Below are 15,598 nucleotides of genomic sequence, written 5' to 3'. Positions count from 1 at the left end.
TCTGTTCTGATTGGTAGTGGCCATGGATGGCCCTGTACCAGACGTAGGAGAAGTGGGAACCAATGTCTCTTTGGCCATTTCGGGGCGATCAGTAAGATCCTGCAACGTCCCAGATCCACCCGTTTGAGCACATGAGCAATCAAGGGTAGGGGAGGAAAAGCGTATAATAAACCTCCCGGCCACTCGTGAGACAGTGCATCCAGTCCCAAAGGCCCACCTTGGCCGCTCAGAGAGAACCACATCTTGCAATGGGTTGTCTCGGCAGATGCAAACAGGTCGGTGTGGGCTCTTCCAAACCGGGTCCAAATCAGATGCACCACCTCCGGGTGTAACCTCAGCCTGGGTTTCCAGACCTAAAATTCTTGCAGCGCTAAGAATTCTGTTAAGAATGTCAGGTTGTGTACTGTCTTTATCAATAGCAGAAGACCTGGACTCATCTCCTTGATCTTCCTCACTCACATCCTGATCATTACTACCAAAAAGAGAGTCATGAGCATGAAGAGAAATAGTGTCAGGAATGTTACCTAAAATGATCCATTTTCCCAGCCAAATCCCGTAAAGTTGCTAGAATTTGCATCTTGGTGTCAGCTTGAGGTTCTGAAGCCCTTGACCTTCTTCCATCAGAACAGCTAGGTCCATCATGGACTTCAACAGGAGAATGTTCCCTTCTCCGTTTAAGAGAGCGTGCATCAACCACTGATCCTGATACACCTCTATCATGAGCTGACCGTTCAAAAAGGCTAGCTCTTTGCACCCTCTCTTGTAGGGAGAACTCAGCTGCGGCCGGGCATGGTTTTTCAATGTCCTCCAGTAAATGGGCCATACCCAGACATGATGGACACTCGCGATGTCCATCCCGAGGATGCATAGTAGCACGACAATAATGGCACAGAGGTTGACTCATGATTGTTAGACAGCTGTGTACAGTTGTAGCTCGGATAACACACAAAAATATGAATACTCTACTCCTGCGCACAGGAGTTTGCCAATGATATGTAAATGTGTATATACACAATCAAAAATCATATATATATCTACTTAATTTCACTGAGCCGCTGCGAACAGTGGAGTCAGTGTGTTAACTAAATTCCTTGATTCCAAAAAAAAATTAGTAATTTTTTTTTTTTTTTTTTGCAACACCTATCTATGCGCGAACGCACAGATCAAGACAGGTGACCGAGTCCCCTCAGCTGCAAACAGCAGATCAACAGGTAAACAAATAAACCTCCTTTCAACAGCAAAAAGTTACTCACCAAATCCGTACGCTTCTTAAGCGTCGGAATACAATCCCTACAAAACAAATTTTAACATGAATCAAATTCGTTAATTTGTAATGTAAATAATACCAACCACTCACCTGAAATATGGAAGAAAAAGGAAAAAAATTACCGCAATCCTCAGGGGCACCAGGCGCCTGCACTATAGTGATGGATTGAATGGGTAAAGATTTCCAAATAACAGCGTATACACGCGGATTTCCTCCAAACCGGTCTCTAGAGAGGCGAGAAAGGCAAAGAGGAAGTGTTCGGTTCATCCGGATGTTTTATAGGGAACCAACCACTAGGGGTCAGTCATCTGACATTGTTTACATTAGGTCTCGAGGAGAGCTAGCAGAATGGCGTCATTCAAGGTAAGACCGTGGTGACGGTCTGAGTGAGGTCGAAATACTGTAGATCTGAAGCAGTGAGTTTAGGTCTTGCTGCAGCATCTGGATCAGTTGCAGAGGTTTGACTGATTCTGGAAGAGCTGTCTGGAGAGCATTACAATAGTCCAGTCTGGATAGAACAAGAGCTTAGACAAGGAGTTGTGGGGCTCCGATAGGAAGGGCCGGACCTTTCTGGTGTTGTATAAGGCAAATCAGCAGGATCGCATGGTTTGGCTGAAAGTGAAACCATAAGCAGTTCTGTCTTGGCAAGGTTGAATTGAAGGTGAAGGTCATTCATCCAGCAAGAATTGACATTGAGTACTTTCCATAAGATCATCTCTCAATGCAAATCAAACCAGCTATTAGGCTAACTGAAATAAAAACCATGCCAATCTCTAGGTATGGTGAAGGCTATGTGATGATGTGGGCCTATTTTAATTCCAGAGGCCAAGGGAACTTTATCAGGGTGCATAGTATCCTGGATCCATGAAGTAACTGGCCTTTAAAAATAAAAATCTGCCTGCCTCTATGGGAATTTAACATAGGGGTGTCCAAACTTATGCACCCTGTATTTTAAGGAAGAACATTTATTTATTTACGATACATTATTCATTCACAAAGAAAATTGGTGTCCTTAAAGGTTGGATTTTTCCTAACTTTTTTTAATAAAGCATTAAGTTCAATTTCCAAAAGATGATTTTTTATTCCTCTTTTTAGTCAACTTTAGCAGGGGTGTCTAAACTTATGCATAGCACTGTATATTTAGTTATAAATATGAATATTTTTCTTACAAAAAGGCATCTCCTCGATTCAGAAGGCCTTTATTATGCTCATTCACTGTGGTGGAAAAGAGGTTGGCGGGTTATTTGTTTTACAAATTGTGTCTAATCCATGTATAGAATTCCCTATTTTACTAAAGCACAATCTGATAAATCATTTCACATCCCTGACTTGTGTATACAGACGCTGATTAACTATTGCATTGTTGCTTTAATACTCTTGTCTCATCCTGTGTAGTTAACAAAAACACTGTCTTTAATAAGCAAATATGATGCACGAATTTGAATTCAATACTCCATAAGAATATGTTGCATCCTCTTGTGAATCAAATCGACTGGGAAGTCAAATTTATAATACATCTAACCCTCACAGAACTTTTTCTGATTTATTTTTTAATCACTGTAGACGACAGGACAGAGGTAAAAGGATGATTGTTTAAAAGACAACAATACAGTGCATTGCAATTCAGAGTCATTTAATATCTAGTGTAGTATTTTGAAAGTTTCTGCTACTGAAAACTGAACATATATTAAAAATGTGAATTTTTAGAGTAAATTTAATTCAAGTCCCAGAGTGTTCTGGTGGTCTAACACTTGTGTCTCTCCACAGTTGTGTCACACAGTGAAGAGATGAACATTTCCAGTGAGATCTTCCCCACTGATGGATCAAACTTTTCTGATCACTACTTTTTCAATGATACTGGAGTGGAAATTGGTTTTGAAATGATTGTAAATATCATCACCATTGTGTTGGGTCTTCCTACCAACTCATATGTGACATGGCTTATAGTAACAGGATCTGGCAATGGACTTGCAGCAGAGTTCTTCAGTCTCAATCTCTCTGTCTGTGATATATTGCTCTATCTGATCTCCATCCTCTCTTTTTTCTCCGATTTGTTAGAACTGTCCCTTGTTGCTTTTATTGGACAAGGATTAGGCATCACTGGTCGTCCTCTGTTTCAGTGTCTGATCTGTGTTGAGCGTTACCTGGCAGTGGTTCATCCTGTAACCTTTCTGAAGTTCAAACCTCTCAGATATAGAGTGATCTGCTCTGTTATTGCCTGGACTGTAATTTTTGCATCATGTGGAGTCAATATTTTGGCTATGTTTTTTTGGTTCTTTGATTTCTTAGTTTGTTTTATGCTGGCACAAATCATCCTCTTCCTCTCCATTCAGTTGTTCTGGTGTTTGGCTGTTCTCAGAGCTCTGAAGCAGTCAGGACCAGGAGAGAGAGGGAGAGAGAAAGGGGATGAAAACCACATGAAGAGAAGAGCATTTAATGTCATTCTAATAACTACTGTGACCATGGTTATCATATATGCTCCTAATATTATTTCAGGGCTATTTTTTTTTATTTCAGTTAGTGATTCTGAAATAGTTGTATCTATCGCGCATTCTAGCTTTTTATTGGGCGGTTTGGTGCAGCCTTTTCTCTTTGTCCATCGGGTGGGAAAGCTACCCTTCCAGCTGCATTAAAATTGAAAGTTAGCCTATGGGGACAGCCATAGTGTTTGATTAATAGCCTACTTTTCTGATTGGGATTGAGCAATAGGCCTGCATATAAATTGTAAAACATGACATAAATGTAAAAATACAAATAATAAAAGTGTGATAAAACGGTGATAACACTAGCGAACTAACAAGCTATACTGAATGACTTCCAACGCCACACGGCCACGTGACATGATTTTCGTATGATTTTTTATTAATGTCTTTCCGAGATTTGTGCGATTGCATGAGCAATCACGCATTTCATTAAGTTGTATTATAGTTATCTATCAACATACCCTCTGATGCTCATTCATGTTTATTTTAGATTAATTAGCAGGAAAGCGGAAGCAAAAATGATCGCTCGCGCTCCATGCTGTTTGAAATGAGACAGATGAGTGATGTCCCTCCACATTAAGCAGCGTCAAAATATTTATTGTTCACATTTTGTTAAATAATTTGGAAGCGGAGCCTTAGTTTTATCAAAAATAAAATAACAGAAATCAGTTAAAAAAAAAATCTCTCTAATCTTTATATGGGAATAAATTATCCAAATGAATAAATTCACATAGGCTACAATCAGTCAGACTTGCAAATGCAATACTGAGAGAGATTTAAAGGGTGATTCTGTATAGGCTATTTGTACTTTATGAGTGCACATTTTACTGGAAAAGGTGTACCCTACTATTCTGAAGAAAAAATGTGTTGTTGTCTTACTATACGAAAGTTAAGTTATAGCGATGCTTCTTTTAGTTACATGTATGTGATTGTTTAAAGTACCTTAACATAGCGAACACTATACCTCAACACATTTGTCAAGTCATTGTATGCATAGAGGAATATTGGCTGTTTATCAGTGTTGCACACTATTCATCATTGTTAAGCACCTTGACAACATTGATCATGTTGCTCAATAACCCATAACAATAAACTTCCAATAACAATTGACAGTGCCCACAACAATACAGCTTTCATATTAGCCTTTTATGTAAAAATAATAATGCTGTGTTGTTTTAAACCAATTTACCTGTATTTGTAATCGAGAGGGATCATATCTTGATTTTATTTGCATGTTCTCAAGTCTCAGAGATTCACATATCCACAATTGTTCCATGCAAAGTACCTCAGTAGATACATAGAAGTTTTTAACAACATTTTTAAATGATATTAAAAAAAGTCTAAAAAAATTATAACTATTTATTTATAGATATAATTTGTAAGAACTGATTTTCCTGCTAAGACAAAACTCACCCTGCAATAAAGCCATAAAATGCACCCTGGCCAGAAGATAGCAAACACGGAGCACAGGACATTGTCCTGTCCAAACTTTTCTCTTTCCTTATCTCTGCATCCCTCTCTCCCTCCACCCTTCCTCCCCCCTCGAGTCAAGTCACCAAAAGTTCACTAAGAATGTCTATATATCACATATGATGTATCTTGTGAATCTATTGTTTTTCCTTTTCATGTTTGGTATCATTTTAAGTGTCTCAGTGCGATTGGTAAAATGGTCTTAATTTCATTGCAGTCATTGGTTTAATGAGAAAGATTGAGAACTTAGGAGAATCCTGTTCTCCTCTCTGGGTGATGTCTCTTCAAGATATCTCCTGAAACCAGGTGTTACCCCCTGGGGTGAATTGACCCAAAAATATTGGTACAACCCTTTTGTTCTGGTCTGGGTATTTAAGGGTAGGTGACAGAGCAGTCTTTGGGACCCTTTAACCAGGATCATCTCCCATACTGTGCTGTTTCAGTGTTTCCCTGTTGGAAAACACTCACACACCACTGTATGTCTCTGTCAGGAATGCATTGCTTACTTTTAGAGTCATCTTTGAGTAACTAATGTTATGGATTTATTATTTCTGAATTGGCTTTTAATCATTTACTTGTGTTACTGGCATGATATATTTTTACCTGACAAATAAATGTTACATCTTGAGTTATTCTGACGTTTTCTGAAATCATTATTTTAGTAGACTATGAGGACGCTGGTGCTATCGCAGCTCTGTGTCCAGGATAGGTCAAACTAAAGGCGCATATGAACGGAGCAGTAAGCACGTCATCTGAAGACCTTTTGATTTCTGTCTATCACTGACTTGGCAAGTTGTACAGAAGTGGCTAAATAAACTACACTTTTTTGTAGGTATTAGCAAACCCTGCACCCTCTGACCAAGATCAGACTGGCGAGGCTGTGTCTGTGAAATCCACGTAAACCCGGGGCGTGTGACTCTGTGCGGCATCGGGTCCCTTAGGCCCCGTCCACACTACTGCGTTTTCGTTTAAAAACGGAGACCTTTTGCTACGTTTGCACCTCCCGTCCACACTAAAACGGCAAAAACGAAGACCCAAAACGGAGAAGTTTAGAAACGCTGCCGACCCGTTTTTCGTTTTGAATCTCCGGAGGGCGTTTTAGTGTGGACGGGTCAAAACGGAGGACTTTAGAAACGATGACGCAGAGGCTCACGCTCGGCTCTATGATTGGGTGTCATCAGTCATGGAGTATACACAGGTAATATTCAGTACCAGTAAACTTCACCCGCTGGAACAGTTTCTTACAGTAAGAAACTGCCGCGTCTCAGGTGCGGCCCGCGCGGTAAACACGTGCATGCTAGAAATATAACCGACGCCTATTTTTCATGTGACACGCAAGTGTGTTGGAAGCGTTTCCAGGCAAAATAGAATAGGAAAAGATGTTTATATGTCATTTTGACACAAATACATTAATAAATGATATTTTGATGTTTGAAAGCATTTTTTTACAGTCTATGTTTTAAAGTCTCTATGTTTACACCGGCACGCGCATGCCCAGTGTTGGTGAATGGTCACGTGATCCGCGTTTTCAGTCGTTTTAATGTGGACGGAGATCAATTCTAATACGCAGCTAAAATGCTGGTGTGGACGGAGATCGTATTCGTTTTAATTCTCCGTTTCTAAACTAAAACGCAGTAGTGTGGACGGGGCCTTAGTGAATGAATAATTGAAAGTATAGGATACTCAGAATAATCAAAGATCTAAATTACTTCATAATAAATATTTATGACTATTTTCTAATAAGAAACACTCTAAATTTCTAAATTTGATTATCATTTGAAATTGGAGTCAGATTAAGCACAGAGCTAAAGTAATATTGAAACTAAATTCCAATAAATTAAGTGAACTTCACTGGAGCTCTGAAAAGACATACACGCATTATTCCTTCGCCCAGACTAGTGATGGGGACGAGACCGGCTATGCCGAGTCCGAGTCAAGACCGAGTCTTTGAAGGGTCGAGTCCGAGTCGAGACCGAGTCCGTTGGTTTTCAAATTCAGTCGAGTCCGAGTCGAGGCCGAGTCTTTGAAGGGTCGAGTCCGAGTCGAGACCGAGTCTTTAGGAGTCGAGACCAAGACCATAAAAACATGTCAGTTTTCATATTCATGATTTAATATCACCCCAGTTAATAATCAACAGTTAGGCCTACAGACTAAGCTAGATTGGGAATTGTTTAGAGGAGCAGTCTTAACGTCTTAATATGGACTATGCTTTTACTATCATTAAAAAAATCCCTACCACATGCATCATCTTCTGCCTATTTTTCTAAACTGCTTCAACAGTTCTGCTCTGTCATCAACATGTTAAGCCCACCCTGACTTTTTTAATCATAGTTAGGACATGCAGAGCAAATTAAAATTTTCTAGTGGTATGTATTCTAGTGGACTAGTGATGGGAACGAGATCGCCTATGCCGAGTCCGAGTCAAGACCGAGTCTTTGAAGGGTCGAGTCCGAGTCAAGACCGAGTCTTTGAAGGAACAAGTCCGAGTCGAGTCCGAGAAAGCAGAAATCGGTCTCGAGACCGGACTCGAGTACTACATCACTAGCCCAGACCATTGGATTCCGTCGTTGGGCCAATGGGTGGTCCTTACAAAGTGGTGACAGGCTTTCCGTGATTCTCCAGATTGTGAGTGTCTTTTCAGCGAAATATTGGGACTTGCAACAAGTAAGAGGTTTGATCTCCTTCTCTTTCTTCAGCAGTTGTGGTAAGTAAATTCTTTTTGCCTTTTTAGAAGTGTTGAGGGAAAATTCAGACGCACCTCATATAGACACATTTGTAGAAATGGGTCGGTATACTCAGTTAGACCGGAGAACACAAAATCCGGTGGGGCTTGAGAATTAGATAAAATACTAGATACCAGGGACATGATAGCGGCAGCGTAGATGAGAAATGACATCCCTGCTTTAACTTTAAATACCTCCTTGTTTGCCCACGCAACAAGTGATGAAACCTAAATTGGAACAACATCATCCAAATTTTATTCTGGTACTCAACAGAGGGCTGTAAACTAAAAACTTTAATTCTGAGGTAAATAATGTTGTTACATTTGATTATTTGCTTTGCTGCAACAACATTGCAACACTGGAAATAAGAAAATGGTCACGCTAACTTGTGAAAAAAATCTTGTGATTTGATGAGCTAAAGGATAACAAGTAAAAATGTCTCACTTGAATCCTTTGTGTGCGAAATGTAAAGTTGGACAAAACAGTGTAATGAAATTAGAATATTTCAAAAGAAATGATCTGGGAAAATGATCTCTCAGGCCTAGAGAACAGCTGTATGCAGAAGTCCTAGAGACTGAAATTCGGAAAAATACGCTAAATTTTAAAACTGATACATATAATGACAATTATTGTATCACTAAAAGGCTTGTAGCCAGGCCTGATAGTTTCTCCCATTCAGAGGACATGCACAGCTTGTCCTTGTCTCATAAGAGAATTTAGACAAAGAACAATATGAATTACATCAAATTAATCGTTGTTCTTTGAAAATCTTTCAATAGTGCTAAAAAGTTCATGACTGATGTCCCAAAATATGGTTTAAACAACACCATTTAAGGCTCAGTCTTATAAAACATAGCTTTTAATTTGGTCTTATATCAGATTTAGCAATCGATGCACTCTTGTAAGTTTTTCGAGGTCTCAAAAGAGACAAACCAAAAAACAATCTTGGCGCCCTCCATCAGACCTATTTGTCCAACCTTTCTTTCATATTCAAATAGATTCTTAAAAGAATGCAATTGATAACATCTCAGCCTAAAACAAGATAATTGTGTCCAATTCTATATTGTAGTCACAGAAATCTTTAAATTGAGCAATGATTTGACCCATGTTTCTCAGTGCTAGCAGTCCATTTAATGTTCACAGCAACAAAGCATTTATAACTGGTTTCCAGTTTGGTTTGTTGCTGTGCACACAATGTTCAGGCCAGCACAGCTGGAGCTGCAGGGCCAAACGCCTTCTAAAAGATCAGTGAGAAGATAACAAGTCAGTCTGGACAAATTACTCAGTAGAAACCCCCGAGACCAGTAAATAAAATTATTTTTAATTTATACTATTTTTATAGAATATAATTTATATTACCAGATTGTAATATATATTATATTATAATGGCCAGGAATGGCTTTAATCTCTTGATGATTCAGCATTGGCTTAGAAAAGGAAAGATGTTGAAGAAGAATAGATATAGATGGTTAGAATAGATGGTTAGAGAAAGTATTGGTAAGAAAGGAAACTGAAAGGAAGAATGAATCAGAAAGAACTTCTTTACCTTCTATTTGTGCAAGAATATTTAATGAGAGAAATTACAATGCCCAGTATGTACCAACTAAAATGATCAATCTGATTGCCATGTCTTGAATATCCATCCAAATCCACAGGATGATTTCATTTTGATCTAACAGAGATTTAACCCAGTAACAAGGGGAGGTACAAGTTTTTATTTTCACTTGCAACAAAACCACAAACAAAGTGGCGCAAGTGTTAACAAACTCCTCTAGGAGCGTCAGCTCACATGGGATCTGATCAGGGAATGTATTTTACTGGAAATGTAAACATCAGGCAGAAAATCTACAGTCTTTATGGACCACAGAGATCCAAATGGTCAAGAGTTGAATGGCACCATAAATTCCAAAGGCTAAACAAACAAACACAGCACCACACCTGGTGATCTAATCGCTCTGAACACAGATCTGGCTAATTCAAATAAACAGCATCATGTAAAGAGATTTCCCTAGCAGACCTGTGTGTCTTAATGTCACAACACAGCAGACTGTGTGAGTTTAACTGCAACAGCAGTCAGATCTGACCATTATCACTCAGTTTAATTGACCTTTTCTTTGCAAAAAACATGATCATGATAATGATACAACAAATTTTCTTCTAATGGCATAAAATCTTAAATGATCAAAACATCAGTAACAACTGTCTGGCTAAGGCCATCAAATAAATATTGAGATAGACCATCTATTTTAATGCAACTTGTGTAAAGGCTCAAGATTAAACTGTTTTTCTCTCTAGGTCTATTTCCCTTACAGGCTGACAATTGACTTTCTTCAGAACCAGATTCCACAAGGGTCTGGTCCTGCCTGCATCAAGCAGGACACACACAACTTTACATGTAGGAGATGGGAGTGGAGAAACTTCAAGGGGCCGCTCACACCTCATAACACTACAGAAGTAGATCCTGTATGTGGCCTCCCGGTGTAGCTCTGGAACTAAATTATGCAACACAGATTATGGTAGGATAAACACCACCCATCTCCTATACACAAACATACACAATACACACCATCACTACGACAACCTTAGAACATCTCTACCTGGCATAGATCATAAGACTATCCAGGCCAAAATTATTCACATCATGCAAATCTATATTACATCATTCACCTTAATACATATAGGACAAGGGAAATTATTTTAATAATTTCTTTTCAGCATTACAGTCTTGTCAACTTCCTGTATGTAAATACTGTGCTGTGCATAGAACGTGCATGGCTATGGTCACACATCAATTGATTTAAATCCACATTAAAAAAAATCTAATTGAGACCTACTCATTAATACAACTGGTCTTTGGACAAAATATTTATTATGTCCAGTCGTTAGCATTGTTGCAAACCAGGACGGCCCCCTAGTTTCCAACAAATGACTAATGACAATAAAAAATTATCGAAACAGTTAGATCTAAAATGCAGGCATTTATATTGGTCAACTATACAACTCCCAGTCAGACCTGCATTATTGAGTGTGACTTAGCCTGTACATCAAATGCACAGAGGATGATTACAAAAGTTAAACCAGAGAATTTAAATCTCTGTTTCTATACATTTCATTCTCTAACTGAACATATTAAAACCTTAGGTTTCATTAATGATTTGTGCTTTAAACAACTAATGTAGACAATTTTATAATTATGAAATTGTGTATTTCCATGTTTAATTATGTGATATACTCTAATTATGCATACCGCTAGTAAATATACTAGTTATGGTGACTTTCTGTTACCCTTCCTTGATTCAGCCAGACCAAGTCTAAATTCCACTACCATATCACTGTGGTAGTGAAGAATTTGGTGATCAAATGAGACCTGCTCACTAAATATATGATTCTGAAAAAGAGACCTTATCTACCACTCGCACTTTTGACTTTTGAGTTTCACACTTTTGAGTACATCATGTCTTGTTATTTTGTGTTCTTGTGTTTATCCAATAACTTTTTTCTCATCTTACAATAACCACAAATACATCAGTATTCAGTTCTTGCATGGTCATTCAGAAGTTGTTCAGGTGTCTCACACGCATTGGAGCGTCATCAGTGAAATGATTCCTTCAACGATGGAGTTCTGATCTACCCGGCAAACCAAACCTTCTGCTTGAAGGTGACCGAGGACTTCTCAAAGGGTCAGTTAAAACATAGGGAGGATGTAGATGTTTCCGCAAAGCATTATAATGACACTTTCCACTGACACTTTCTGATCATGCTGACCAACGCAAACATACTTGATACAATGAGTCATTCTACAGACTGAATACCACCGCAACCAAGTGCAGGTGGAAGCAAACCCGGTCAAGAGGGTCATGTGACATCCTATCCAGCTGCTGCAGCATCCACGCATTCTGCCATGCTTTCATTTCAATGTTCAATCTGTCTTAATGCTGTTATTTCAGGTGACGACTGGATTCCTGCACCTATCGACTAACACTGCAAATTACAGGGGTCAGCCCTATGAACACTGTTATGAAAATAACACTGAAAATGTGGAAACAGGAAAATGTCCAAAAATGTCCCATTAGGCCAATCTAAATCTGTCCCAATGGGCCAGGGGCTATCTGTAAGAACTGATTTTCTTGCTAAGACAAAACTCACCCTGCAATAAAGTCATAAAATGCACCCTGGCCAGAAGATAGCAAAGACGGAGCACAGGTCTTTCCTTATCTCTTCATCCCCCTCTCCCTCCACCCTTCCTCCCCCCTCGAGTCAAGTCACCAAAAGTTCACTAAGAATGTCTATATATCACATATGATGTATCTTGTGAATCTATTTTTTTTCCTTTTCATGTTTGGTATTATTTTAAGAGTGCGATTGGTAAAATGGTCTTAATTTCATTGCAGTCATTGGTTTAATGAGAAAGATTGAGAACTTAGGAGAATCCTGTTCTCCTCTCTGGGTGATGTCTCTTCAAGATATCTCCCGAAACCAGGTGTTACCCCCTGGGGTACATGAATTGACCCAAAAATATTGGTTCAACCCTTTTGTTCTGGTCTGGGTATTTAAGGGTAGGTGACAGAGCAGTCTTTGGGACCCTTTAACCAGGATCATCTCCCATACAGTGATGTTTCAGTGTTTCCCTGTTGGAAAACACTCACACACCACTGTATGTCTCTGTCAGGAATGCATTGCTTACTTTTAGAGTCATCTTTGAGTAACTAATGTTATGGATTTATTATTTCTGAATTGGCTTTTAATCATTTACTTGTGTTACTGGCATGATATATCTTTACCTGACAAATAAATGTTACATCTTGAGTTATTCTGACGTTTTCTGAAATCATTATTTTAGTTGACTATGAGGACGCTGGTGCTACCGCAGCTCTGTGTCCAGGATAGGTCAAACTAAAGGTCATCTTTGAGTAACTAATGTTATGGATTTATTATTTCTGAATTGGCTTTTAATCATTTACTTGTGTTACTGGCATGATATATTTTTACCTGACAAATAAATGTTACATCTTGAGTTATTCTGACGTTTTCTGAAATCATTATTTTAGTTGACTATGAGGACGCTGGTGCTACCGCAGCTCTGTGTCCAGGATAGGTCAAACTAAAGGCGCATATATGAACGGAGCAGTAGGCACGTCATCTGAAGTCCTTTTGATATCTGTCTATGTCTATCACTTTGCAGGTTGTACGGAAGTGGCTAAATAAACTACACTTTTTTGTAGGTATTAGCAAACCCTGCTAGCCTGGGTGCCAGCCCGAACCCCGCCCACAACATTTTTTGGTCGGGAAGTTCGGTCTGGACTCGCTCCGTTGAGGAGCTATTATGCCCGAACAAAAATAGTTCGGACCAATCAAATTGTCAGGGCGGGCTTTATACGATGATGGACAGATGAGCAACGGTAACGTAATCATCCACGTCACCAAAGAGCGCTTGATTTGAATTAGTTTACAACAAAGACGACTGCAGCTGGAGAATTGAGATTTCACGAGTTCACATTTACAAATAAGTCAGATAGAATAAATGCGTATATAAGATTTCACGAGTTCACACAAATAAGTCAGATATAATAAATGCGTATATGACGTGCTGTCCGAGGAGAGGGCTGTGGGCTTGGTAGCCATACTCCCCCCGTATTCCTGGTTGTGAGAGAACAAGACAAGAGTGAGGATTCGGGGTGGTGGAGGGATGCTGAAAAACTGTCAAGGAGTGTTAGGTAAGTTGACAGAGTGAATATGCTTCCTCATGCTGATAGATAGGGTAACGTTAGACATGGTATTGTTTAATGACAAGTTGATATTGGATTGATTATTTGTACGTGCTCCTCCCGAACTTTGTTTATGAAACATCATGTGTAGATTCCGCCATCGCGTCTGTTATAGAAGATATCCACAGCGCATTCATTTTAAAAGAGGAACAGAGAGCCGCGACATTTTGTAGGTTGAATATATATGTGTGAAGAACATGCGTCATTTACTCCGTTGCTCTGATTGGTTGTAGGTCTATCCAATTGAGTGCAGAGTTGTTGTTTTTTCCTGGTTCGGTTGAGACACGCCCCATAATCAAATCTCTATGGAGCAGTATCAGACTCACATTCTGACTAGAATATGAGTATGACGAAGTCAGGCTAAAACCCTGCACCCTCTGACCAAGATCAGACTGGCGAGGCTGTGTCTGTGAAATCCACGTAAACCCGGGGCATGTGACTCTGTGCGGCATCGGGTCCCTTAGTGAATGAATAATTGAAAGTATAGGATACTCAGAATAATCAAAGATCTAAATTACTTCATAATAAATATTTATGACTATTTTCTAATAAGAAACACTCTAAATTTCTAAATTTGATTATCATTTGAAATTGGAGTCAGATTAAGCGTGGAGCTAAAGTAATATTGAAACTAAATTCCAATAAATTAAGTGAACTTCACTGGCGCTCTGAAAAGACATACACGCATTATTCCTTCGCCAGGCCGTTGGATTCCGTCGTTGGGCCAATGGGTGGTCCTTACAAATTAAAACACAAAAACAGGACACAGGTTAAGGCTGCTCCTTTAATGGGGCTTTGAGGTAAACATGCATGTAAATTAATTCATTTTGTCACTGTGAGTGTATAAATACACACTGCTGTCTCTATATTTTTATCATTGTTGTTTAAACCCACCTCTGTATCTTATACTAAACTTACACTAAGTTTAAATAGCAATAGATTATTTTTACACAGTGAAAATAGCAGTATTTTCTTAGCAATATTTTATTTACACTAAGCTAAAATTGCAATAGATTCTTTACATTATGTAAAAATAGCAGTATTTTCTTTCCAATAAGTGTAAATATTAGTTAGATGCTATTTATACTTTATACTTATAAATAGTGGCAGATACTATTTGCACCTCAGTTTGGTTGTACGATACATTAAAATAACATACAGTGTAAATTATTATATTTATTCAAATTAATAAGTAGATCGAGTCTATCAATACCCCCAAATCTTGCACAGTCCTATAGCTCATCCTGGGTTGACATTTCATTCAGTAACATTAGGGGTAATACTTTACAATAAGGTTCATTGGTTAACATAGTTATGTGTGGCGGGGAAAGAGTTAACAGTGATTATAGTTATATTTAGTTATAAATATGAATATTTTTCTTACAAAAATGCACCTCTTTGATTCTGAAGGCCTATATTATGCTCATTCACTGTGGTGGAAAAGAGGTTGGCAGGTTATTTGTTTTACAAATTGCATCTAATCCATTTATAGAATTCCCTATTTTACTAAAGCACAATCTGATAAATCATTTCACATCCCTGACTTGTGTATACAGACACTGATTTACATCTGTATTGTTGCTTTAATACTCTTTTCTTGTCTCATCCTGTGTAGTTAACACTCTTAAAAACACTGTCTTTAACAAGCAAATATGATGCATGAATTTGAATTCAGCGCTCCATAAGAATATGTTGCATCCTCTTGTGAATCAAATCGACTGGGAAGTCAAATGTATAACTACATCTAACCCTCACAGAACTTTTTCTGATTTTTTTTTTTTTTTTTATCACTGTAGACGACAGGACAGAGGTAAAAGGCTGATTTATATTGCTTGTTTACAAGACAACAATACATTGCATTGCAATTCAGAGTCATTTAATGTCTAGTGT

This window comes from Squalius cephalus (genome assembly GCF_949319135.1).
Source record: "Squalius cephalus genome assembly, chromosome: 17".
Lineage (NCBI taxonomy): Eukaryota > Metazoa > Chordata > Actinopteri > Cypriniformes > Leuciscidae > Squalius > Squalius cephalus.
This window is presented reverse-complemented; position numbering follows the sequence as displayed.